We start from the raw sequence: 27,398 nt of genomic DNA on the forward strand, positions 1-27,398 counted from the left end.
CACTTTGTTTGTAACTCTGTATTGTCTGTATTGTGCTTGTGATATGTTGTAAAATGTTGTATGTCTGTTAATGTTTCCCTCCTTTTATCCTTAAAAAAAAAAAAATAAGAAAAGGTCAGCTTGGTTTATGAAAAACTAGCAAATACTAAACCTGGTAAATACTAAAAAATTAGAACTACAATTCTAATTGAATTTGGCAAAAACCAATGAATTTCTCCCTCACAGAAAACTGAAAATATTATTTTCTAACTGTCTGTCATATGCCAACAACTGTTTAGATACTATCTCACTAAATCCTCATATCAGCTCTTTGAGATGATTTAAAGTGATTTTTTCTTGATGAAGACATAAGAGGTTGGAGTCGAGTCATTTGAAGATCATTTCTCATGCGTAGGACTGGAGACCAGGTGAGCTTGATAACAAAGCTACACTCTTCTGCTTTCTCTGCTATGTATAGTCAGAATCCTACCAGTTTTCTAAGAAAGCTCTTTAACCAGAATGGTTCTCTGACAGAACTTCTATTTGGTTTGTTTCTTTCTGGAAACCAGTTGCAATGGGACATCATATTTTGGGAGAATTAAACTCACAAAAGCTTGAAATTATAACTTCTACTCAGTGGTTGTATCTTCTGCCCACTTAAAAGAGTGTCAAAAAACATCCTCAGAATACTGGCACCTCAGTTTAAATCAGGACTAATATGAGGTACAGAAGGATGAGGCTGTGAAGTGACATTTCCCCCAAATTTGTGATGGATAATAGCTCTTTCACCATGGAAATTTGCCAGCCAGGAAAAAATCTGCATGGGAATCTGTGTAAAGTTTTCTGCTAAGGAGAGATGGAAACTAACATTAACTGTTGCATAACTACATGAAGATTCTTCTGCAAGGTAAAAATTGAGAGGCAAAAGGTCATCCAGGCTAAAAAACCCAAGAGACCAAAACAATATGATATAAACTAGTCTTTTAAAGATCTGCCACTTACCAGAATTGCCTGGCACATAAATGATAGTACATATTCTCGTATCTCACTGAAAACTATGCTGAGTTTCTGACAGCGGAATCTATATATGTTTCTCAGATCTTCCAAGGTGGTTTTTTGATAGCTAGGTTTACTAAGGACTAGAAAAGTATTCTCCACACAAACAGAAGCTACTGTGCTTTGATTAGCTGGAAAAAACATTGCAGTGAGCAAATGAGTCCTTTAAAATTTTTTGTGTGTGTTTATGTGTTCAGGCATTTGGGAGTGTTTAAAAAGGGAGATACTTTCCAAACTGGATAACTCTTGACACTTCTTGTGCTAGATCAGTTAAGATGGCCACGGTTTATCCACCCTTGCACCTGTGCTTATGGAAAGGCATGTTCCCTGAGACTGCTGGAAGGAAGCCTTGGTCAGCAGAAAAGGGCACAAGACTGAACTTTTGCTTTTGTAAATACATGAAAAAATACAGGAAATACTGGAGACACATCTATAAATTATTTAATGCCAATCCACTTCTAACCAGGCATTTTCAGCTTCTTGATCATAATTACTTTGTTTAGTAAATCATAATAATTCCAGGTTTTAGTGAATTCTCACCTTACATATTAGGAATATCAGAAAGGAATATAGAGAAAGTGAACAATTTTAATGGCTCCAACTCAAACCCGATGATCTTTCTCTTCTTTATCCCCCTTTATACTAGTGTCCCTTACCCAATTTCTAGTCAGTTCCTACTCTGTGTCATACCCATCTTTGTGGATGTGTGCTGTCCTACCTAATGACTGGGTTTCTATCATTTCCTCCTTTTGTCACCCTTGGGAACCAACTCTATTCATCGTGATCAACAACAAATATTTATTGAGCACCTGCTATGTGTAGGCTATTACACTAGGTACAAAAATAGGTCTAAGCCACATTTCCTGTAGAAAGCAGACTTTGATCTACTTTGGGTAGTGGGCACTCAGCAAGACCAAGTGCCAAGTGGCTGAGGACCAAACAGATGGTGTAGGCAGATGCCATGGGAAATAGCTGGGGCTTACGTTGAGCCCTGAAGGAAGAATGACGACTTCGGTTCATAAAAATGAAAAGGTTTTTGAACATCAGCAAGTCCCAGAGGTAGGGAAAGCTGTGGTATCTCTATAAAATAATACATAAATGGGTGAGAAGATGGTTGGGCTGCATTTCTTAAGGAAAGTGTCTGAACTAGAAGGCTACAGTTGGGCCCCATAGCTCTTATTCTATGCTTCGATGCAGGAGGTTTAGGTGGAAAACAATAATAATTTATGAATGTGATTGGACTCGCTTTTAACTTATCTGCCACTTTCTTTAGCATCTATCTTATTACAAAGTAGTGTAAAGTTTAAAAGTCTTGGCAAACAGTGACTACAGATAGATTTGAATTCAAACCACCAAAAACAAAAAACAAAAGTAGGGAGTTCAATGATCTTTCTCTTAGTCCTAAAGTCGTAGAACCAGAGACTCTTATGAGATCTTCAGAATATTATTCAACGCTACTCATTCTCTGTCTGCTGAGGTTATCTAAGTCAGCAGAAAGCTACCAGCAGTAGCTTAGAGTGCAGATCTGTTAGCTTTCATTGTAAAGCTCCTTGCACAGTGTGGCTTTACAAATGACTAGAAGGCAGCTAACTTGAAAGAATTCGACCCACTTTTATTTATAAATTTCAGCCTTGGTGGAGAGGGAGGAGCTTTGTAGTGAGATTCAGGATTCAGAGCCTTCTGCTCGCCTTTGCTAACAGTTCAGGGCCGCTCACCTCTCTCAGCCTCCCACTCACGATCAGCCTAAAGGGGGTTCGAACAGAAGGGGATTTAGGTACTATGAGGCTTCACTCGCCCTGAATTGAGTATTGTCTGTGTCAAAAATGTCATTTGCCAGAAAGGAGGACTGTGTCACAAGAGAGTACAAGTTTGAGGCTTTCAACATGTATACTTTTGCTAACCGTGTACTGAGGTGGTTGCTTAGTCTATTGCTATTCAAGTAGTTCTTAAATCAGCAGTTGGAGCTGGCGTTAGTGAGTGAGGCGCCCATAAGTAGCTGTGACAAAGAAAGTGATTTTGCCTTCTTCTGCTGACTCTAGGCAAACTCAACAAGAGAGAAAAAATCTGCAGAGATGGTTTTGACTAAAACTTGGCATTATGCTTGAAGTCTGGCCACAAAGATGCCCATTCATGAGCACTGAATGCTTATTAAATTAGATGAATGGGTAGATCGCAGAGGGAATTTCATTGCCCAAATATAAAGGCACTGCCCTTCCGTAGAAATTCTCATGTACAGTGAGGGGTCATAGCTTTCCGCAGTGAACTTCACTTTGTTTCACTCTCCTATGTTCTAGTATCTTCTTCCCTGGATCGTATTTTGTGGCTTTTTGGAGAATCTTGGATCATTTCCTTTAAGGAAACGTTCTGTGACCGTTTTCTACCCTTAAATCCTGATGCTTACTGGCATTTCTTTTTGTGTGTGATATGGTATTGACACAGGTTAGTTTAAATATGTTAACATCACTATCTCAAATACTAATTTTGAAGCAAAAGGTACCTGTTCTGAGTAAGAGAGAAAGGCACAGTTTAGACAGAGAAATATTTTGGAAGGTATTTGTAATCAAAATACAGAGTCCTGATGTGCTCGGGCAGCGATGGCAACACTTTTAGAGCTTTCCGCGGCAACAAACAGCCCGCCATGGACCAAATATCAGGTCACCACTGCTGTCTGAGAGCGGAAAAAAGTCCATAGCCGTGGTAGAGACATGAGTCTTATTCCTAGAGGATGTATTTTATATTTTTTTTGTGTTCGGATATGTGAAAGCATAATCTAGTAGATTTTTAAGAAAATGGCAAGTCATGGGTAATTCTGGAAGGCACATGTGATAACGGAAATGTACTAGTTTCAATATAGGATTGGGCGCCATGATGGAGAGACTCAAAACAAGAGCAGTGTAAGTAAGTCCATCTCGTCCCCGAGCAGAGTGTGACGAGACGGCCCCGGGCCCTGTGCGGCTCTGCGCTGCTGAGGACAGGCGCGTTCTCCCGCTTGTTGGTTTGGCACCCTTCTCACACGGCTTCCGTCTGGCGTTTCAAAATGGCTGCCCTGGTTCTGCTCATACAGAGACATTTCAGTCAGCAGCAAGCAGAAAATGAAAGAAAGCAGACAAGCTCTTTCACGTTAGGGGTATAATTCAAAAGTTGTACCATCATTTTAACTCATACTAACTTGACTAAAGCAGAGTCATATATTTAGATCCAGTTGTATATTTAAGATATGTAGTCTTTAGCTTGGTGACCATGTGTTCATCTAAAAATTGTTAGCATCTTAGGAGACAAAAACTCCACTCTCTGTCACAAGAAATAAAATTAGAGTCCTATTTTGTACACTCAACTATTTATACTAATAATGATGGAAACTATAATAATAGCAATATAATTTTCCATCTATTGAGCTTTACCTGCTTTATTATTTGTATTATAGGTAATCTTACAACAGCTTACAAGCTTAGCACTTATCTTAGAGAAGAAAATTGAGGCTCAGAGAAGATAATTTGCCACAGACACATAGTGAGCAATTAGTATCTTTGGAATTGTAAATATATCTCTGATTCCTGGGGGTCTTTAAAGACCAAGATGAAGAAGTTGCACTTTGCTGTATGGATGTCAGCAGTTGTATTGAATAAAACTTAATGGAAATTGGATCAAGGATGTGTTTGTGGTTCAAGATGAATTTGAATGTGGATAAACAAAAGACAGGGGGCTGGTGCAGAGAGGATCATATAGGCCCACGGGGCCTTAGGGCAAATGGAAGAGTGAGAAAATAATAAAAGGCCAAGTGGAGCAGGAGTTACTCAGAACAATGGAGAGGTCTTTCTGGAAGATACAAAATACACCAGTTATTTGAGCAGAGAAAATTTAATATGAAGTGAAAATAGACATAAAACTTATTCACTAAATGATGAAAAGGATAAAAAGTAAAATCTAAGGTTGTAGATTCTGTCACCCCGAAGAACATGTGTGAATAGCTGCAATGTTGTAGGTTGTCACAGCTTGATAGGGAGGTGTTGGCATTCAATGGGGCAAGGCAGATTTGCTCCGAAACATCCCAGACATACAAGATGAGTCCCCGTAACAAAGGAGCATCTGGCCGGAAGTGTCACAAGCGAGGGAACTGAAAAACCTTCCTGCAAGGTAGATGGGTGCCATAGGTATGAGGCTGGGAAGCCACTTCCTCCTAACGCTTAGGAGATCAGACACAGGCCCTTCCGCTGAAGCTCGGAGCTCTGAGGCGGGACTGATACAGATGTGTGGGGGGATGGGGATGCGATGATAAGACCAGTTCGGCTAAGTTTTTGAGAAACTGCAAACTGGATCCATGGTTGTTATGGTTGATACATTGTGTCAACTTGGGGAGTCTAGAGGTTTGGCTAAGTGACTCAGCAGGAAGCCAGGGTGCTTACTTTGTATACATCCTGAGCCTGTGGAAGAGGAGGGCATGGAGATTATGTGAGAGCTACAGCCCCTTAGGTGGGGGTAGCCTGTTTACAAAGTAAGGCAGGGAAAGAAGCTGCTTGCCGCCATTCCTCCCTTTTGCTCTGGCTGTTTGCTGTTCGGCTGCCATTCCCCCCTTTGCTCTTGTTGCTTTGCTACCTTCTGTCTCGGAGCCAGTTCCATGTTCAGCTGAAGCACATCATTTTTCAGTCCATACTTGGCTGGCTCCGAGGCAGAAGGTAGCAAAGCAACAAGAGCAAAGGGGGGAATGGCAGCCGAACAGCAAACAGCCAGAGCAAACCGGAGGAATGGCGGCAAACAGCTTCTTTCCCCTGCCTTACTTTGTAAACAGGCTACCCCCACCTAAGGGGCTGTAGCTCTCACATAATCTCCGTGCCCTCCTCTTCCACAGGCTCAGGATGTATACAAAGTAAGCACCCTGGCTTCCTGCTGAGTCACTTAGCCAAACCTCTAGACTCCCCAAGTTGACACAATGTATCAACCATAACAACCATGTAAATGCATAAAATAAGTGGATAAAACAACAAATAAACGTAACATGTAGGGGATACATTTTGGGTATGAAGTATATGGGAACTCTACCATCTAAAATTTTTCTTCAATTCTTAAACTATTCTACAATGCAGAATTTATTTAAAAAATTTTTTTGGTACCAGAAATTGAACTCAGGCCCTTGCACCTGCCAGGCAGGCTCTGTGCCCCTGAGCTCTCCCCCCAGGCCCTTAGAGAATTCATTTTTAAAAAGTAGATTTTAAGGGAGAGGGAGGAATGAGGAAATTGATGAATAGTTTGGATGTCTATACAAGGCATCCTTGATTGCTCCCTCTACCCTGTCTCAGTTACTTTTCTCTCATTGCTGGCAGAAAATACCCAATGCCCAAAATGAAGGAAGGAAAGGTTTATTCAGCTCATGTTTATAGAAGTTTCAGTCCATACTTGGCTGGCTCCCAGGCAGAGTGGCACATGGCAGAGGGCAACAGCTCATGGTGGTGGAAGACAGCAAAAGCAGTAATAGCAAAAAGGGAGGAGTAGCAGCAAGCAGCCTCTTTCCCTCCCTTATACTGTGTGCAGGCTACCTACCCTGCTACACCCAGGGCAGGGTGTATGTAACACTCATACCCATAATCCCAGCACTCACACCCATAATCCCAAAGGACCATGAATGTAGCACCCACACTTATAATCCCATTGGACCATGAGTCAATCAAAAACTCTCGAAGCCCACTCCATGACTGCATGAGGCTTCGTGGGGACAGCTAGACACAAACAGGAACACCCTTACTGGCTTTGTTCATGTCCACCTTCTTCACTGTACTCTTACACTGAGGAAGGCAGGGCCAGGCCCAGAGCGTAGACTCCATGTGCCAGTTTCCCAAGGCTGCTGTCACAGAACACCACAAACTGGCTGACTAAAAGCGATGAAAACTTAGTCTTTCACAGTTAAGTAGGCAGATGTCTTAAAGTATCAGCAGGATCGGTTCCTTCTAGAGGTTCTCAAGGAGCATCTACTCCATGCCTCCTAGCTTTTGGAGGTTGTTAGAGATCTTTGGCTTTCCTTGCTTACTGATGCTTTGCTCCAGTCTCTGCAGCCTCTTCTGTGTCTCTGTTCTTGCACTCTTTTCTCTTACAATAACACCAGTTATTTGGCTTAGGGCTCACTCTAAATCTAAGATGATCTCATCACAAGATCTTAATTACATCTGCAGAGTCGCCATCTCCAAATCCTACAGTCACAGTGACCAGGGGTCAGGACTTGGGCATATTTTTCTGGGGAGACACAATTTAACCCACTGTATCTCAAATGGCTTGAATTAACAGTAGCGGCCGGTGATTACTCTCATCTTCCGCCAGCAATCATTTCCAGCATGGAAAGTTGTTGAACTTCTAATCAATGAGATGAAAAAAGCAGTTGCTTGCAGTTTTCTGGGAAAGGTTTTCTTGCTCTTAAAAAAGTAACAGAGGGTTAAGACATCTGTTTTTCTTTCTCTGACTTGACATAAGTGTCTTTAAATTTATATGAAATTATTGACTATTGTGTTGGATGTCAGTAACTTATTGTCTTCCCAAAGTGACATTTTACTAAGAATTGCCCTATAAGAAGAATTTTGAAATTCATTATTATCAAAGGGATTCTATCTTAATTCATATGTCAGATCTCTAAATTGATACAACTGTTCCTATAGACTTCAAGTAAAATGTGAAGCTTTTGTGATGTTTGACTCTTATTGAGACCCAGAAGAAATTCTAAAAGAACAAGATTGCTGGTGGCACAGGTTGGAGTCCAACTTACCTCACAGAAGGGGGAAGAGTGAAGGGAAGAATGGTTTGAGTGTCAGGTTTCCGTACCAGTAAGTTAGTTTTGATAATAAAAGGAAATCCTTTTCCAATCCTAGTGCGGGTAATATGAATACTACAGGGCAGGAGTGCTGGCACACACCTGTAATCCCAGCACTCAGGAGGCTGAGGCAGGAGGATCACTGCAAGTTCTGAGGCCAGCCTGGGCTACAAGGTAAGTTCAAGTCCAGCCTGAACTGCATAGCGAGACCCTGTCTCAAAAAAGATGAAAAAAAAAAAAAAGACTACTATATATCAGTTGTGATGTGATGTTCCTTTATACAACTGTGAACTTTATACCTGGGCTATTAAAGTCCATTCTAGTCAGTGAAATCCTTTCATTTAATCCTTAAGTATATGCAAAAAACCAGACTCATCACTGGCTATGTTGCTCTCTGTTGGAGCTGATGATCCACACGGGGAGTCTCCCAGGGAGGGGTAACACATCCTTGGAACATCTGGAAAAGGGGGGGGGTCCTTGCAGGGATATTTCAGAGGCACTTGTCTTCTGAGCTGTGTGCCAGCATTGGCTTCTCCTTGGAGAGTGACAAAGATGGAAGGATGCAGACAATCTTTTAGACTTTTTGTACACTCAGAACTCTTGGATTAAGTAGGAATTATATTATTAAGTAGGAATTATTAAGTAGAAATTATATAGTTAGGCTATTTTGTGTTTACTATTTAAATGAATATGCTCATTACACCATCATCCATATACTAGTCTTACTCATAGCATGAATAGAATAAGTGAGAGCAAGTTTCTTAGTTTGAAACTTTTGGAAAGAAGGCTGATGTCGTCAGAATTTGGTTCCTGTCTGTATTCTCAGAGACAGAGGCTAGTTTTCTGTATTGGTTAGTTCACCTTGTCTGTGTGAACAGACCTAGGCAGCTTAACTCTTACCTCCTTGGCCGTCTGTGTCTATTGATGTAGCAGAGCGTCATGGAATGGTAATTTTCAAATGATTCTTCTCAGAACATTTTGTTCAAACATCTTAAGGGAGAAATTCAGTATGTAAACACATGATCATAGTGTTCTTGTTTTCAGAACAAGCAGGATGTACATGCAGAAGGAGCAGGTGGTTCTTCACCCCACCCTTGAAAATCATTGTTACTCAAGGAGTCAACTAATAAATATTTCTCTAACAACCACGTTTATGCACAGGATCCTTGTGAGTCTGGACCACAGAGTCTGGACCAGAACGCAGATGTTAAACACACGAGCAAACAGTGAATACACAGGTACACACTAAGGAAAAGCTCTGAAGAAGACAGTGAGAACCAAGCAGGAGAATAAGTGGCACTTTTCTCCCCTTTGGAGAGGTCCAGAAGTCATAGAAGGCTTTTCTGAGGCAATGACATGTAAGCTGAGCTTGAAAGGATATATAAGAACTGGGCGGTGGAGAAATAGGGGAGTAGAATGTTCCAGGCAGAGGTTTCACTATGTGTGAAGCACTTCTGGGAGACAGACTTACTGGTCTGGAGAGACAGGGGGTGAGCCTAGCCTGGCATAGACTTCCCATTCTGTGCTTGAGGACTCTGGTGCTCATCAAGCTGCCTGAGGGCTTTGCTGTAGAAGATGAGGCCGTTAATGACTCTCGCTGTCTTGACCTCAGGATTAAAGATGATAACGTAAAGCGCTCATGCACAGCAGAAACTGTGTTAGCAGCAGCAGCACCATCACCATCTCCATTATTTTCACTTTTTAAGAAATCTTTTTATTTTATTAGTTAACTCAGGTATGTTTGATATTAGGGTGGGGGAGTAGTGGGGATGCACATTTTCAAAAGTCAGAGCAAGAAATTCTTTGAGCCTTTGGTAACTCTGAGAATTAGCATAAACGACAGTACAGTCAGTTGTTACTTTGTCATGGCCACAATCTTTTCAGGAGCTAATTTTGAACATGGGATCTCACTTGGAAATAGATCATCTTTCATTAGGCTTCATTCCTTCTGTTTCCTCAAACTTATTATTTCTTTGCCTCTTCCCTTGGTAAAACTGTGTCAAAATAAAGACTGATGAAGCTAAGACAACACCCACGATGCAGTTCTGTGTTATGCTTCTGTGGGGAAACATGGTCTCAGAGGTGAAGGTTATCTTGCCTGAAGTGCGGGCTAAATTCTGTGGGGAAGGATCTCTGGCTGGGGTAGGCACACTCAGGGGTCAGCACTGCTCTCATAAGTAGGCTCTGCGCTCCAGGTCTTGTCCTTGGTCTTATAACAAGACAAATAGGACAGAAGAGGGAGATGTCTTTGTCATTCATTGCACATTGTATTGCACTTTTATTTTCTAAAAAAGAAAAAAAGTCCAATTGGGCATTGAAATTTTTCATGCTCTTTCACGGTGAAGAGATGGATTTATTTCCAAAAATTATAAGAAAATTGGTTCAATATGTTAAATACGTGACACTCTTTAATTTTTAAAGATGAGACATTCTGATTTCATGAAAAATTGTATATTGTAATAATCATATAATGTACTCCACCTTCTTAATTGTCAACTATCCTTGTCTCATTCTGAATATATTCATTTGACCACTACTTGTCCAAGATTTTTTGTTAATAAAACAGAAACCTTGAAAGCTGTTATGATTATCCATTGTTCCCACGTTATATTTATTTAGTAATTATTTGGACAAATATTCACTGAGCACTTACAACACCCCAGGCTCTGAGTAGGATTCAAGGGTAAAACACGAAGACGACCCTGGTGATTATGGTCTATATCTTCAAAGCCCTTACAGTTTCCAGACAGAGTCTTTGAAGTGAAAAAGCCGACTTGTTTTTTCTGTAACTATTAGTATGCAGCTTCTGCTATGGATAACATTTAGGTCAGAGTGCTGGTGGTGTTCACAGTGCTAGCTTAGTTACTTTCTTGTTACTGAGACTAATACCAGACGCCTGCAACTGAAAGCAGAGGTTCACTTTGGCTCACAACTGATGGCAGCTCCAAGGGAGAAGAGCTTGCTAGAAGGGTCTGGATGGAAGGAAGCTGCTGTCAGTGCATCGAGGAAGCAGAAAGTAGGGAGGAGCCAGAATGGAGGCAAACCCTTGCGGCCATGCCTGCAGTGAGCCGCCTCCTTGGACAAGACCTGCCTCCGACAGCAAGTCAGCTATCATTCCCCATAACCTAATCGCCATCCAAAAGCCCGCCTGGAAGTGCACGACAGTCCTGAGGGACATCTAGACATAGCCTTAAAGTCTACCCAGCACCTACAGGACTCATGTGAATCCCTTTATGTAAAACTTATCTGCCCATCTCTAAGTGTTGCCAAAGACCTAACAGTTTCAACACTGCTGAGAAGTCCAACACGTAGCGGTTGAGCCCCGTAAAAATCAGAAAGAAAGTTAAATGCCCCTGACATACAATTATACAGGGTGAACATGCGCATTTTAACAGCAAAGAATGGGGGATGGAAATCAGTGAGACCAAAGCATGACCAGAATGTAGCAGGGCAAACGTTAAATCCCATAGTTCCTTGCCTGGTACCTTGGCAAGACGTCAACGACCAAGAGGTTGGGTCCTACCCCTATGGCATTGCTGGTGGTTGTAGCCCTTGTGGCTTCCCTCTTGGGCTGGCTTTGTTCACTCCTTATGGCTTCCCCCAGATATTCCACATTCCTGGATTTTCTGACTTTCCTACTACACTTTTGGCTTCACTGGCATAGCTCCACACACTACCCTGTTAGGAGCTCACAGCCTGGCCTCACGGAGCTTCTTCTGAAATTGGGATGGAAACTTTCTTGACCCCACAATTCTTGCATTTTTCATTCCTATAAACTCAGCACCACTTGGGAGATGCCAAGGTTTGCTGCTACCAAGGCCTCTGAATGTCTGGATGGCTAACCACTATGAACCAAAGTCTGGGGAAGCAACTCCTTGGGTTACCATTCTCAAACAGGGTGCCCTGGGGCTCTTTTCTCAAAGCAAAGTCTTTTGCTTTCACATCTTTAAACCTGTGAAGGGTGGGGCCCTCCTGATTTCTCTCGTGCTCTTAAACATATTTCCTATGGTCCTGACCCAAAGTACTTGGCTGCTTTGTAATTCTAATCTTTTCAGCATCAAAGATCTCCTCTGCTCTAAATTTATAGGCTCCAACTTGACCAGAGCTTCGTTTCTGGTTAAACTTAAAACTTCTTAAATCACTTAGCTATGTTGTTTGCTCTTGATTTGCAGTATAAATCTGGCTAATATCCCCCCAAATATGCATGCCACCACCTGAATGTTGGGCTGTTTTGAAATTGCTTCCACCGGGTTAATTAATCTATCCTTAATCTTATTCTCCTGTAAAGTGTCAGGGCACAGCACAATATAGAATTTTTTTTTTCTGCCAGAGCTTAACACATACGATGTTGAGTCCATTGTCAATGGAGTCTTTGTTCCCAAGTGAAACCTCCTGAGCCTGGTCTTCACATTTTTATCAGCATTCCGGTCTCCCAGACTCTCCCATCAAGCTTGGCTGATACCTTTCTAGAGCTTTGTGCTAGTTGGTATCTCCAAGCCTTTCCAAAGTTGTCTTACAGACCAGTTCTGAGGGCCTCTGAACCACAGGCAGCTGTGTCACAGCAGCACCCCATCCCTCAAACCAAAATCTCTACTATTTATTTTTCCTTAAAGGACACCTAGATATAAATCATAACAAGCGCCTAGAAGTTATAAATCACTTTCTTTTCACAGCATTTTGGTAGCTTGTGCCGTTCCAAATATAAAATGGCGGAGATATTCATTTGTAATAGAAACTGTCCTCGTCATTATCCTATAAAGCCTTTTTTCCTGATTACACAGGACATAAGTATATACTGGTGTGTGCTTTTGTATTTGTGTGTGTGTGTGTGTGAATATTTTGTATGGGTATGTGCACATACATACATCATAGAAAAATGAGAAATTATGAAAAAGTTCAAACAATAAAGTTACATGCAGCCCTTCCATGAGAAAAAAACCGTGCATATTAATATTTTCTTGTTTTATTCTACAGTCTTTTAAAATTCTGTATAGTATTTGTGTTTCAGGAAGCACTAGTAATGTTTACTGAGTCTTTTAGTGTCCTTGCTACAACGCGAAGTGCACATATTTGCACACTGAAGCACCCTCCCCATCCCTGTGTGGCAGGTCACTGACACAGCCAGTTCCAAGTAAAGGGGAGCTGCAGCTCAGAAAGGTTAAGCAATTACCCGTGGGCGCTCAGTTGGGGCTGCATGCAGATTCTGGCCTCTATACCAAGGCTATCTTTTCATTACCTGTGTCTCCAGATGTTTGGCACCGTGAAGCTAAAAGTAGACATGGACATTTACCCTATGGTGGGGGTATTACAGTATATGAGGTTTTTTTTACTGTGAATCTTTTTACTTAAGGAAGTATTCAAAACAAGATGATAGGAAATTAACTGAAGAACAGACTTGTCCTAGGAGGTATTTTGAAATGAATCTTTCTGTGAAAATAGTAACTAGGCTATGGGACCTACTTACAGAGTTCTGAGGGACACTAATTTTGACACTAATTTTGATGTTGGGGCACGCGCTCCTTCCAGTCAGGGCGAAGGGAGCGTACCTGTGGCCTGTGGGACGCTGAGCCGCGGTGTGGTGGGCTGCGCATCCTCTGGCTGAGACTCAGCTGCGGCGCTGTGCAGTCCACGAATGGGCTCTGGCGTGCACATGGCCTCTGCTGAGCCGTTGTACTTAAAAAGCAAGATAAAAGTGCAAGCCTTAGTATCTCGAGCACAATACTAAAGTGGATTCTTTTAGCACCTATTCAGAGTCCGTTAAAAGCGGCTGTGTCCCTGTTCTTACAGACTAAGTTGTAAAATGTAAGACACTGGGCCTCACAAACATAGCCCAGTTTTATTGGCTCTGTTTCTAAAGCATTTGTTTATAATCATAATACTTGAATTACCTTTCCTTCATGCAGTAAGTGCTGCCGCGGGCCTGTCAAAGGAAGTGTGTAAAAGTAGGGTCAATCTCATTAGGCTTTTCTGGATTAAAATTTTCTCATGGAAACAATAAAGACCAGCCTTAAAAACCTTCTCTAAATTATAAATATGCCCATAAGACCCACTTGCATGTCAATACATTAAATACTTCTTACATGTTCAAAGACCAAAGTGAGTTTTGCTTTTCTTTGGTTCACTTCTAAATCCCCCAGAATCCTTCAGAGTAAGAACCACAAAGAGTCGCAAGTGCAGGCGTCGTCTGTGTGTCCCCTAATGGTGGGAGTGTTTTTCTTAGTGCGTGCTCCACATAAAGGCATCCGACAGCACGTGCCTGTGGCAGTTGAAGGTATTTATGATAGAGAAGAATAATGAAGTAAATTAGGGTGGAGCTCTGGCTTTGGTTTTAAATTTCCTAGATTTTTACAAGTCCAAGCTCAAGTCACTCCGCCCATCCTGATAGGGTTTAATATTCAATATATGGGCTTGAAGACCTTGTGGAGGCAATCAGCTATTTACTATGCTTTCGTGTTTTTAAGGTTGTTGAGTTTAAAAATATACTCATTAATTTGAATTGCTACTATTGCAAAATACATTTTTTTTTGAGACTTTTACTATCTGAGCTATTGCCCAGATAACTGGACAAAAACACTTTCCTAGGATCTGCTGCAAAAATCATGGGCCTCCTCTGCAAATATGTTGGGGGCAGACACCGCAGAGTTTTGGGAAAGTGACATTCTTTTTTTTCCTCCTGGCAAAGCCAAAGCCATCTCTTTCCTTCTGCCCTGTTTCTAAACTATTAATATGAAGAAGCAGCCTCATTCTTTCAGGAAAACGAAAAAGTGAAAACAAATGAAAATTTTTCATCTAAGAAATCCGCTGGGGGAAGAGAATTGTTAGGGAAGCAATCCGTCCCTCTTCCTGTATGAGTGCGGAGGCAGTTTGGATTTATGTGGTCTGGGCTGGCTGGCAGGACCCTGTTTAGCGTCCTTGGCTCTTCACTCTTGGCTCAGCTCGGGCTCCAGGCAGCAGCAGCTCAGAGCTTAATGTTACCCGCGGCTCCTCCGCGGAGAGCGGATGAGTAATCCACCTTCAGAGGGCAACCTGCTGGCGCTTCCTCACACATTCTTGATCTAAACAACACACAGGCAGGGGTATTTGTTCGCAGGGCTTATTCTGTGGGAGGTAGGAAGGAAAGAAGAAGCAATAAAAAGAGACTTAGATAGTTGAAAACTACAAATCTCACAATGGCAAGCGGTTCAGAGCAAGGTAACCAGCCAAGAGGAGGGCTTAAGCGCACAAACACAGGCATGAGCTCCAGAACGCTCCAGGTAGGGCCGCGGTGGGAGATGCCCTGCCGCCTGCTGTGCGTCATCTAACACGTTCCCCAGACTCACAGGCCACCTCCTTGGGTTCCGCGGAGGCTCTCTGCCCAGTGTTACTTGCAGACCTCTCTTCAGTGCCCCTACCCCACCTTTGCTTGTCCCCTTTCACGTGTGTCCTTCATGCCTAGTGCTTTATGAGAGTCTCTGTCAGGGTGACAAAGGGAAACGTACTTACCATTACCATAGGATTTTCCTTGAAACCAGCCCAGGAGCTCTCACAGTGAAATAGCTTTAATGCACCTGGGACTATCCAGCCCAACTTCTCATCATCCTGGTGAAGGGGGACATTCCCTGGGGATGAAGCAGAGATCGCTCCCTGGCAGGCAGGAGCAGCCTCTCCAGAAGGTAGCCTTGCTCAGAGCTGTTGAGACCACAGGCCCTGTGTTCTTCCCTCCAAAGAGCTACTGTGCACTTTATTTTCCTGTGTGTGGGATTGATGTGTAGTATTACTTCAGATGATTTTTCTCTCTGTAATATAAAATCTAGAAATAGCCTAATAGGAAACCTAATTATTTTCCTAATGCCTTAATTTTGGGAAATTGACAATGCAGTGTTAGCTCGAGGTGCCAAATGAGTGGACAGAAGAGTGGATAGATGAAAGGGTCGATGGCTGGAAGACCAAATGAATGGAAGCATTGATGAGCATGTAAGAGCATTTATGAGAGTAATCTAGGCATTGTTCCAGTTTCTATTCAGTCAGGAATCTTAGTTCAGTCACCTTAACTGAAAATCAGTAGATAAGCCTTCTTATCCCTAGGGAGTATTCTGCCAGATTTCAGATGAATCTATTTCCTGCAGGCCTAGAAACAAGATTTCTACCCAGAGGAGATCAGAGGAGCATGCTACCTTTCTGGAAATCTTTAAGATACAACTTCTCTGTTCACCGTAGTCTTTTTCTAATCACAAGATTAACCATTGAAAATAAAATACTGTATCTCATTGGTATGTATGCCATCTGTTACATTTTATAGTATGTAACTCCAACATTGTAAATATTGTGAACATGATTCTTGTGCAATGAACATAACTATAAATGAGAATTTGGGGATGAGTGGAATTTCACTAATCCAATGTAAATACTGGCATGGTTCGCATCAGGAAAACTGTGTAAAATTCCATACCTTTGACCCATGAAGTGAGTCCCACTGATGCTTTCTAAAACAGGGAATGTGCTTGCTCCTTATGTCATATATGCACAGAAAGACTATATTAAAACATTTTTTGTACCAGGAATTGAACTCAGGACTTTGCGCTTGCCAGGCAGGTGCTGTGCCGCTGAGCTGCATCCCTGGCTCCATTAAAACATTTTTGTCTGTACAGCCATTGTGCCTGTATATTGTCTTTTCTGAATGAGCCAAGGAGGAACGTTTGCCTCTGATAAATCTTTTATTCCAGCAAAAGAAACTCCAGATGAAACTGGCAGTTTTAAATTTCTAGCAAAGGGGCTGGGGATTTAGCTCAGCGGCACAGCGCCTGCCTGGCAAGCGCAAGGTCGTGAGTTCGATTCCCGGTACCAGAAAAAAAAAATAAATAAATAAATAAATAAATTTCTAGCAAATTACTCTGCCAGCCCCATGTAAGGCTCCAAGTAGAACCCGTGTAAAGTCTGGAAATTTCGTGGTGATCCTGGCACTTCAGCTTTGAGGTAAAGTTTGCTGATTATAGGAGAACCTTCTTGCGCACACCTACAGTCACATAGTGTGGAATTAAGTGCTGCTGCCTTGGCCTTGTCAACTCTCTTGCTCCTCTCTGCTTGCTTCTTGGCAGATGCCCCCAAATTCTCCTCAAATTCCATGCTTCCTTGGCTGTGGAGGGTCTCAGAAACACAGACTGATGGCGTCCATTGTGACATGACCTCCCCTGAGTAGGTTAGTTTTACCTTTGGGATGTCAGCTCCTCGCAGAGCTAGCTAGGATTCATGTCACCTTTGTATTCCCCAGTGCTGGCAAAGCAACTGCAGTTTCGGTTCTGATCAGTAAATATGTGTAGAATTAAACTAAACGGTGTATCATTTAAAAAATTATTTCTGGTACTAATTTGGTGTCATATATTCTGTGAAATGCTGTAGTATGTACAAAATTGCCATATTTTAGCACAGTGGGAAGTAGCAATATGAAAACTGGCATACTCAGGTACGGAAACATTTTAGAATATATGACTTTGTTATACGTGATCTAATAAAAAATGTAATATAGTGTTGATAGGCTTTAGGGAAAAGTGGAACTTTTCTTATAGATGATGGTAATGAAAGAGAGTTTTACACACACAACATGCACACGGACACACAGATAATACTAGTTTACAACTGTGGCTAAGACCACGTACCAGGCCTACTGGTGAGCAACTGCTCTTCACCTTGGAAAATCTTACGCAGGGATGTTTGTGCATCTCATGTTTTTATTGTTTTTGGCTAGAAGGGTAAATTCTTAACTCATCTCATTACGTTTTGAAACATCTAACTTTGGAGTTCAATAAAAATGCAGAAATGGCTTAATTTTTATCAACCTTTTTTAGAAATCTTACTTTGTTACCATGGTCTCTCTTTCTGTACACTTTTTTCTACAAATTTTTCAAAAATCTTTGGCAAAACTTTTTAGAAAGAGAAACTTCTATCGTATTTATTTCTTAAGCAGGCAAAACAATCACACAGTACAAAATAGTAGGATGAGTGTCCCTTTCCAGGTACCTCAGTTTACCTCCGTGGTAAGTAAAGTCACTGCATGACTTAGGTGTTCCTCCAGAGTTGCTGTGTGTGTACATTGCTTGCACATACAATACATTCCACAGGAAGGAGTGGATAGTTTTTAATACAAGTTGTATGACATATCGCCTAGTTTGTGCTTGCTTCCACTGTAGAGGATATGCTTACACCTTTAACCCAGGTTGCATATTTATGTTTACAATGAAATTCCATTCCTGGGTCTATGTGAATCTGTGTTGTAAGTTTACTCAGCGGCTATTGTGTGTGCTCAGATAATCCGTAAAGTGACTCTGTGGCCCAAGTTACCTGCAGTATGTCGCTTCCTCGTTTCAGAAATGCATAAAAATCTGGCTCCTGTCCTGTGCGGGTCACAGTCTTCGTGATTATCCTCATTACCAACTTCAGCTCCTGACACGCTGGGCAAGACTAAACACAGGACTACCTTAGTAAATTATCTATGGAAATTTGGCCAAGAAGCAAGAAGTGCTTGCCATTGATTTCTTGTTATATTCTGCCTACTTAAAGTATTCTTTTATCTTCTGACACGTCTACTGATTTTAGTTGGGTTAACTCAATAATTCTTTCTACCACCCCTAACTCCAGCTTTTAGAAATTCTCGGGTCTTTTGTTTATGTGCTTAGAATGTGCTTTGTAACTTTTTAGTGTTAAGAATCAATGCCAATGCTAATTGTTGGCATATAATAAATGTGAATATTATCTTGCTTATTAGCTTTTTGGCTTGTTCTTGCAAAATCATAAAATGTGAATGATGGCAAACATTTTTATCTTCCTTTTTGTTTCTTTTCCACAGATGTTAAATAGGTCTCACACCGTCTAACTAAAAATGTTACTCTGACTGCTCTACAACATAGTAAGGATGGCAGTTTTCTGTAATTCAAGTTCTTATTTTAATAAGAGTTCTACTGGCACTATTTTAAGAGTGAACTTCTTCCATTGTTTTGTTAGGAAAATTTAAACTCTGCACTTCTCAAGGTAGAAGGTGAGAGAAATAGATGAACTATGGCTTATAATGCAAATATCTTGATCAAATCTCAAGAGCTGGACATAATTTGTAGCGTGATATTACATAACTCATTTAGTATCTAGAGTGGAAGTGTTTATGAAATGCTTTGATGGTGAAGACTGAGTAGATTTTCTTTGATGCAGCTTCCCTTCGTTTCTCACTGATTTCTCATTTTTCTGTACTTTCAATGTCTATTTTCCTCTACCATAAACCGTGACAGCCTTACTTTACTCCAAGCTAAAGAGGTACTACAAATTTTTTTCCTGTGTTACTGGATTACTGGGGAAATCAAAGAAGGACAGTATATGTGAAATTGTCCCTGAAAACTACAGAGCACTCTGGAAATGAGGCCATTTCTGGAACATTTCAGCTTCATAGCAGTAGATGGAGAAATGGCCTGATTGACTCATATGTAATAACAATATGCTCCTTCTATTCAAGTCTTTTCTGAGAAAAGGAAAGTAAAACTTTGAGATAAAATTATTGAGGTAATGAACAATAAAAGAATTTGCAGAATATCTCAGAACATCATTAAACGCTGTTGTTAAAGTTACTGAATAAAAATACAGTGGTACCTTGGCTCACGAATGCTTTTGTTTGCACACAATTTGGTTCACAAACAGAAGTGTTTGGCAAAATTTTGTTTTCGTTTGCAGATTCTACCCTGGGTGGCAAACGCAGCTGTGCCCACCTTTTCTGCATAAACAGATATGACCTTCTTTTCCAAAATGGTGGAACAGATTAAATTCATGAACTGAGGTAGTACTGTACCATAATATAATAGATGATGTTAAATATAATACAGTAAAAGTAAATGTGAAGGCAGTTGTACAATAATTACCCTTTTGTTTGACAAATGCTGCTTTAACATGTGCCCTTAATGATAAGTGGATTGAAGAAGAAATTTATAAAAGGAATAAGAAACATTTTGGGTGTGAGGGGGAGAGTTCTGGTATCAAACCAAGGTCCTGGTGCATGCAAAGCGTGTGCTCACCCTCAGAGCTACACCCTCAGCGCCAAGAAATCGCGATCTGTGAGGAAGACAGTCGTAGGATGAGGGCTTTGAATTAAGGAATCCCACAAGATTCTAAACATTTACAGTGCCTACTCGAATGATTGTATTTTATCCATTCAGCCCATTAGGGACAGTGAGGGCATGGAGAAGCAGCTGTGAAGATTTCAACATTTCAGCTTTGTGAAAAATATTTTTCAAGTTTTTACTCTGATTGATGGCTAGATACTTCATGAAATCTTTTGTTAAACCGATACTGATGACCAGGAAGATGTCCAAAACAGGCCCAGCTCAGAGCTCTTTTCTGTCGGTGAGGCCCGCGAGGAGAGGGCAAGTTGGCGGGGACACGTTAGAATGTGGAGAGCCCGTAACCCAGGACAGGGCAGGAAGTTCTTGTGCCAGAGGAAGAGCTTCTGGATAACTCACACAGAGGACATTCTTTGATGTTGTTTCTTTAACAAAAATAGTTGGAAAAATAAACTAGACTCAACTTTGGAGCATCTGACCAGGCTTAAAGGCCTTGGGCGCAGTGTTTTGTGATTTGGCCGTCCAAAAACACTCTCTCCTTGCAAATTATTCTTCTTGCTGCTAACTTGGCATCACCTTCCTGAGCATGTGCTCCATGCTAGTGCCAGGATTTCCGTGAAGGTTCCGGATCAGCTATCACGGGATGCATATGGCACGTGCATTGCCTGTGTGTCTGACCCCAGTTATGGGATCATGAACGATGTTATGAATCCCTTCCCATGCTCAGAGTTAAGATACAGAAGTAGGTAAAGAGATGCTGCTGCTGTGGCTCCATATGGAAACCCCCTTTCTAAATAAGCAAGTCGTAGATCTCAGAAGAGCACTAAGGTGTCTCTAGCTTTTCCTTCTGGGAATATGCAGATGTATGTGATCCTTTATGCAAAACAGCAAAGGAGAAGAGTGTGCCCTTTGGGAGCGGGTGCTGTAGAATGATCAATGTAGTCCTTGGCGGGCTCGCACGGAGAAATCTGAAAAATGTTCCTCTCCTCCATCTCAGATAATTCTCCACTTCTCCAGTTGTCAGTTTGCAGTAGACACGTAGAGCTACTTGAAACTTGAGAACTCATGTTTAGGGTAACTTTTCTGGCCATTTCTTTTACCATTCACAATTTAGGAGTCCTGTTTTGTCAGAATAAATTCCAAAATTCTATCTGTTGGAACACGGTGGAAGTTCTCTAACCTCCTCTTGATCCACATTTTCTATATTCACTTATGAGAATTCAGTAGATTAATATAGGAATAAGGTCTTTGAGAGCAAGAACTCTCTCTTCTTTTTATACGCCCTATAACAGTGGCAGCAAATCTATGGCACATGTGCCACAGTGGGATCTTTGTATTATTGAAAGCTCTAAAAGTTCACATCACTTCCCTGTAATGTAAACCTAATAATACTGTGACAATTCATAATGGATACGTGATAAAATGGATAAATGGTGAAATCATTTATTGCACATGACTTAAAATTAGTGATTAATGACTGGATTTCTGTGAAATCCTACTGGTTACTTTGCTTCCTTTAATTTATACATTATATCCTTTTTGATGCTTATAAATGATATATATTTTTATATAAATTGTATAATATAAATTATAAGTATATTTATATATTTCATATGTTCAGAAGCCTCCATAAACATTAGGTAGGTGAACATTTTCTGGATCTCTTTTTGAGTCAAGAAGTTGAAAGAAAATATTAAATATGATTGTGGCTCCTTCCTAGCAGTATCACACTAGTATTCAGAGATTGATTCCCACAGCAAAATTTGCTGTAGAGCTTTTTGATGGACTCTGAATAAATCTGGGAACAAGAAGAAAGTTTCAAAAGATGTGGATTTTTATTAAATATGCTTGAAGCAATTCAGTTCCTTAGAGAAAAACAACTTCAAACTTCCAAGAGCTTTTCTGCAGCTGGGAGAGTAAATTCATATAAAGTTTTCTCATGGTTAACACCAAGACATGAAGGCTGGCTCTGTATGCTAGATTCGTGCCTTCCCCAGAGGGACAGATCCTCAGCTCTTACGGCACATACATGCAAGGATTTCCTGTATACAGAGATGGAATAAACTATTCCTTTTGATGGCAATTTCCAGTCACAGAATAAGAAGACCGCATATCTTTAAGGATTTAGGTTTTCATGTTTAATAAGAGTGGATTAACTTATGGTGCTTTCTGAAAGATCAGTCATTTGCATGTTCTCTTTGTAGTTATTACTACTGGAATGTGCCATTATATATTTAGCGTGTCATTAAATCCACTTACTTTGTAATTCAGTTAATTTAAAAATGAACTTTATATCATTACAAAAAAAGAAAGTCATTGCCACAGGCCATAGATCAAAAGTAATTGTAACAATAAACACAAAGGAAACAAAATATGCCTCAGTGCTAGTTATGCGATATTGTCTGCTTGAGTCTCTGTGCTTGAGATCTGCTCATTCTTTGTTAAATTGAAATGTTTAAATGTGGAAGTGAGTCGAAGAGTACCACCACCACAGTGACTCGTTATCCTTCCCTCACTCAAAATGATTGAGAGAGATGAGAAAAAAGTACGCTTATGCCCGTAGGAGGTGAGGTTATTGAACACAATGTCACTACGTTCTTCCAATTACCCTGCACACCCCCAACAATGAGCTTGGGGCTACCTACAGTCCTGAGGCTGTCAATGTTGAGGCTTCTCCAGTCTTGAGAGACACTTCTCTGTATTAAAGCAAGAACTACAGCACAGATGCTGAGGTGGCAAGAGTAAAGTAATAAAAATTAACATAATAACTTTCTCATGTTGCTGGCATGCAAGCATCATCTGGGTAATTCATTTTGAGTTTACATAGGGAAAGATAGTTATAAATGTGCATATCAACAGATTCAGAGAGGAGGGTCATTTAAATGTAGCATAAATACCTAAAACAATCATCTTATTTTTATTTATTTTACATTTTTATGTATACGCAAACATCTCCCTTTAAATAAAATGTACCTCTATGTACAAAATACATGTGATTATTAGATGACTGGTTCTTTACCGAAATATCATTTCTATATTTTTAGGTAATTAGCAACTGCTCTTCTCATTAGGTATTTTGTCCAAATATTTAATTATTTATTTCCTTATTTTCAACAGCAATTCTTGGAGACATGTTAAAGCTTTTTATAGCTATGATGTCTGGATAAATGTGGTACAGTGGGCAAGTCAAGAAGCTGTTAGTTTAGAAACAGAAATCTTAGAGTTAGCAGACTCTTTGGATTCCAGTCCTGGCTCTACTGTTCACTAACCATGTAACTTTCGTCAAGTTACATAATCATTTTTTAACTATTTTCTTATTGGCAAATCACTCTAATAACTGAGGGACAAGTTTTATTTGTTTCACGTAAAGAGTTAATACATGTAATGTGTTACAGCACCTCGCACATGTAAACACTGAGAACACCAGTGAGTCACTCCCACTCCTGTCAGTACTCATCCTTGATAGCTTCTTGCCATGAGATGAGATGAAAAATATGAAAGCATAAAAATGTCACTCATTGCACTGTAGCCATAATCGTTGCTTTCTCACTGTCATATTTTAGTGAGTTTAAGTAGTGGACAAATTAAATAGAAAGAATTCCTGCTTTTTGAGAATTTCCTTAATGCTAATTTGCATACCAGTTTTTCTGAGGGCGTTACAAAATACGCAGTGATATTACCCCCTGTAAGGATGGAGGAACAGTGTGACACTTAGCACAAAGCTCTGTCAACAGTGCTAAGCTGTGCAAGCAGCAGGACAAGGCAATTTGGAGAGCTGTCTGGGGGCAGTGATTAAAAGCTTGTAAAATAAGATCTCTGGAGAGAGGCGAGGACACTGGAGTGTTTACCCTGCGGAAGAGGAGACGTGAAGACGACTAAATTCTATTACTGAAGTGTACGAGGGCTCTTTCCCAAAACCTCGGGGTAAACTTTTCTGCGCCCTCCCGAGACCCACAGCGGAGGAGGTGGGCTGAACGCGCAGTGAAGGGATTTAGAGTGGGCAGGAAAAGATTTTCACAGGTTTTTACACACTTAGAAAAGGAAAATATGTATATTCATGTTTTGGGAGATCTTCTTCATAAGGGCTAGTTGACGTGGCTTGACCTGGTTCTCCACTGAGGCATAGAGATGGGGGGCACTGTCCAAAAAGGAACCCTCTGCAAATCAGAAAAGGGCCAGCCCACCACAGCTGCAGAAATAGCCACTTACTAGCAGCTCTGCCCATCCGTAGCAGCGTAAATACCTCAGTGGGAAAGTCCACGTGGAAAGAGCGCAACCTAAGTTTATTAGGTAACGACACCAACCTATCGGTCCTTGGGATGAAGGCTTTCGGTTCAAGCCATAAATAACTGTGTATCTCCTGTATCTTCCCTGAGTTTTCCATATTGTGGCCCTGGAAATTTTAATATATTTACCAAGTTTTCACTTACCCCCTCTGTGGGGCAACAACTGTGTCACTTTCTGAAGTACTTGTGGACGTGCTCTTTCTTGAGTGCTTTTTAGTTTGATAATAGCAGGCTGCCTTGATGTCCTGAGCTGATTCAAAATGTTGGTCTTGCATGGTCATTTTGACTTTGGGGCCGAGCCAGAAGTCGCACATCATGAGATCCAGTGAAGGAGGTGGATGCCCCACAGTGTTTTTACAAAGCTGCCATTCGGCAGGATGGCATTCAGCAGCTGTGCTCACCATGGTTTTGGTCATACCTCCTGAAGACACTCACACAAGAGGGCTTCCAGAATTGCTTCAGAAAGTGGCAAGAATAATCAGGTAAGTGTGTTCAAAGAAGAGACGATTTTGCAGAGGACCAATGGCAATGCGTCTTTTACTATAATAAATTTTTAGAATTTAAATTCACAGTTTATTTTGATCATGCCACCTATTATAACACAAACAAAAACTAAACAAAAGGTCATGTTTACCACTATGTCTTCGGATACACTTTGATATTGTCTATCCTATTCTATTTCTTTTTAATTTTTTATTTCAAAGAAAAAAAAAACCAAAATTTCATAAGAATATAATAAGAGAACAACAATAGTTCACACATTGTGTATTGTTATCTTTAAAGTAGTTACTCAAAGTACAAGATATGGGCATAAACGATTAACCAATGAATATTGGCACAAACCTTTCTTTTCAATGAACTAAAAGAAACTAGTAGTATAACCATCTGCTACTTTTTCCTTCATTCTTTTTCTCTTTCCTCCATTCTAGCTCCTTTTTCATTTTGAACCATTTCTTGCCATTTCACAAGTTCTATTATTCATTTTGGAACTATTTTCTCACAGCAGGGAGATAATACAATAGTTATACATATGGGTCTGATTTATTTCACCTATGAGTAGTATGCTCTCAAGTTGCATCCATTTACGTATAAAAGTCTCAAGTTTATCCTTCTTTATGGCTGAGTAATACTCCCTAGTATAGAAATACATCTTTTTTATCCATTCCTGTTGATGGGCATTTGGGTTGTTTCTAGGAGTTAGCTATTACAGATTTGCTGCTCTGTAGAATGATATTTTTAATTCTCCCAGGAAGATACCCAGAAGGGGAATAACTGGGTTGAATGGGACCTCTAAACCTAGATTTTGAGGTATCTCTACACTGATTTCCACAGTGGTTGCATCAGTCTGCACTCCCACTAACAGTGGAGAAGGGTTCCTTCTTCCCCACAGTGCCTCCAGCATTTGTTATCGGTTGAGTTCTTGATAATTGCCACTCTTTCTGGAATGAAATGGAATCTCAGTGTTTTAATTTGTATTTCTTGAATGACCAGTGATGTTGAACACTTTTTCATATATTTATTTGCCATTTGTATTTCTTCATCTGAGAAGTATATATTCATCTCAGCTGCCCATTTTTGGATTGGGTCTTTGAGTTTGTGGGTCTGAGGTTTTTCAATTCTTTGTATGCACTAGATATAAATCCTTTGTCAGAAGAACAACAGGCTAAAATTTTTTTCCCACTTTGTGGGTTGTCTCTTTACTCTGTTAGTGATTTCTTTTGATATGCAAAGCTTTTTAATAAGATCCCAATTGTTGATTCTTTGTAATATTTTCTGTACAGTCTGGGTTTTGTCCATGAACTCTCTGCCTACCCCTATGTCTCCAAGATTTTTACCTACTTTCTCTTGCAGTAGATTTAGTGTTTCTGTTTTAATATTTAGATGTTTGATCCGTTTTGACTTTAGTGCATTGTGATAAACTTGGTCTTTAGCATGTGGAAAGCCAGTTTTTCCAGCTCCATTTATTAAAGAGGCTGTCTTTCTTCCAGTGAACATATTTGACCCCTTTGTCAGAGATAAGGTGGCTGAGTGTGTTTGGAGTTGTTTCTGCACCTTCTGTTCTGTTCCCCTGATCCTCAGGTTTTTTTTTTTTTGTGGTACCATGCTGATTTTACCACAGTAGCTTCATAGTATAGTTCCAAGTCAGGGATTGTGATGCCCCTGCCTTGCCTTTGTTGCCCAGAATTGATTTTGCTATTCTAGATCTCTTCTGGTTCCAAATGAAATTTAAGAATGTTTTTTCTAGTTCTGAGGTATGCTAATAGTATTTTGATCAGGATTGTTTTAAATATATAATAACAATTTTGGGAGCATGGCCATTTTCACTATGAACCAATTCTTCCTATCCATGAGCAAGGGATATCTTTCCATTTTCTGATATCCTCTTTGATTTCCTTTTTAGAGTATTGTAATTTTCAACATATAGATATTTTACTTTCTTTGTTAGACTGATTCCTAAGCATTTCATTGTTTTGGTTGCTGTTGTGATTTCTCTCTCAGTGAATTTGTTGCTTGTATATAGGAATGCTACTGATTTTAAAGTGTTGACTTTGTGTCTAGGTACACTACTGAATTTAGTTATTAAATCTACAAGTTTTTGGTAATATCCTATTCTATTTCATACTTTTAAATGCTAGTTGCAATTCACTAAGTTGATTCCAATATTTACTAATGGTTACAACTCGGATTTTAAAATACTGAAATATGATCTCCACTAATCTTGTTGAACTGTCAATGTTGATTTGCTAAATTGTGTATATTGATTTGAATTAGTGCAGTGATGACTGGGCTTACCTTTCAAATGTGTCCATATAGGGAGGGTGGATTGAGTAACATTGAGGACTAGAATTGAGACACAGAGCTGAAATGACTCTAATAGGATGGCTCTACACTATGGCTATAGCATTGGTAATGAAGCAAGGAGAACGGGTAAAAAGTTGGTTGTGAGAAGGGGAGGTGCTATTTAGAAGGTATATCATGGGGTCTGGTGATTGGATGCAGGTCTGTAATTGGCTATAGTTGAGCTTTTGGTTTCCGGTTTGAATGATGAGATAGATATGGAACTAGGAAGATAGACAGAGCTAGTTTGGAGGTGTTAGGAATTTAGAATTGGATAAATAGCTAGAGATGCATGTGTCTACAGTGAGCTATAGAGTCAGGTCAACAATGCTTAGCTTAGCTGAGAACCATAGATTTAACTAGGTTAGCCCAAGGACA

This window comes from Chinchilla lanigera, unplaced genomic scaffold (assembly GCF_000276665.1).
Source record: "Chinchilla lanigera isolate Chin_1 unplaced genomic scaffold, ChiLan1.0 scaffold00033, whole genome shotgun sequence".
Taxonomy (NCBI): domain Eukaryota; kingdom Metazoa; phylum Chordata; class Mammalia; order Rodentia; family Chinchillidae; genus Chinchilla; species Chinchilla lanigera.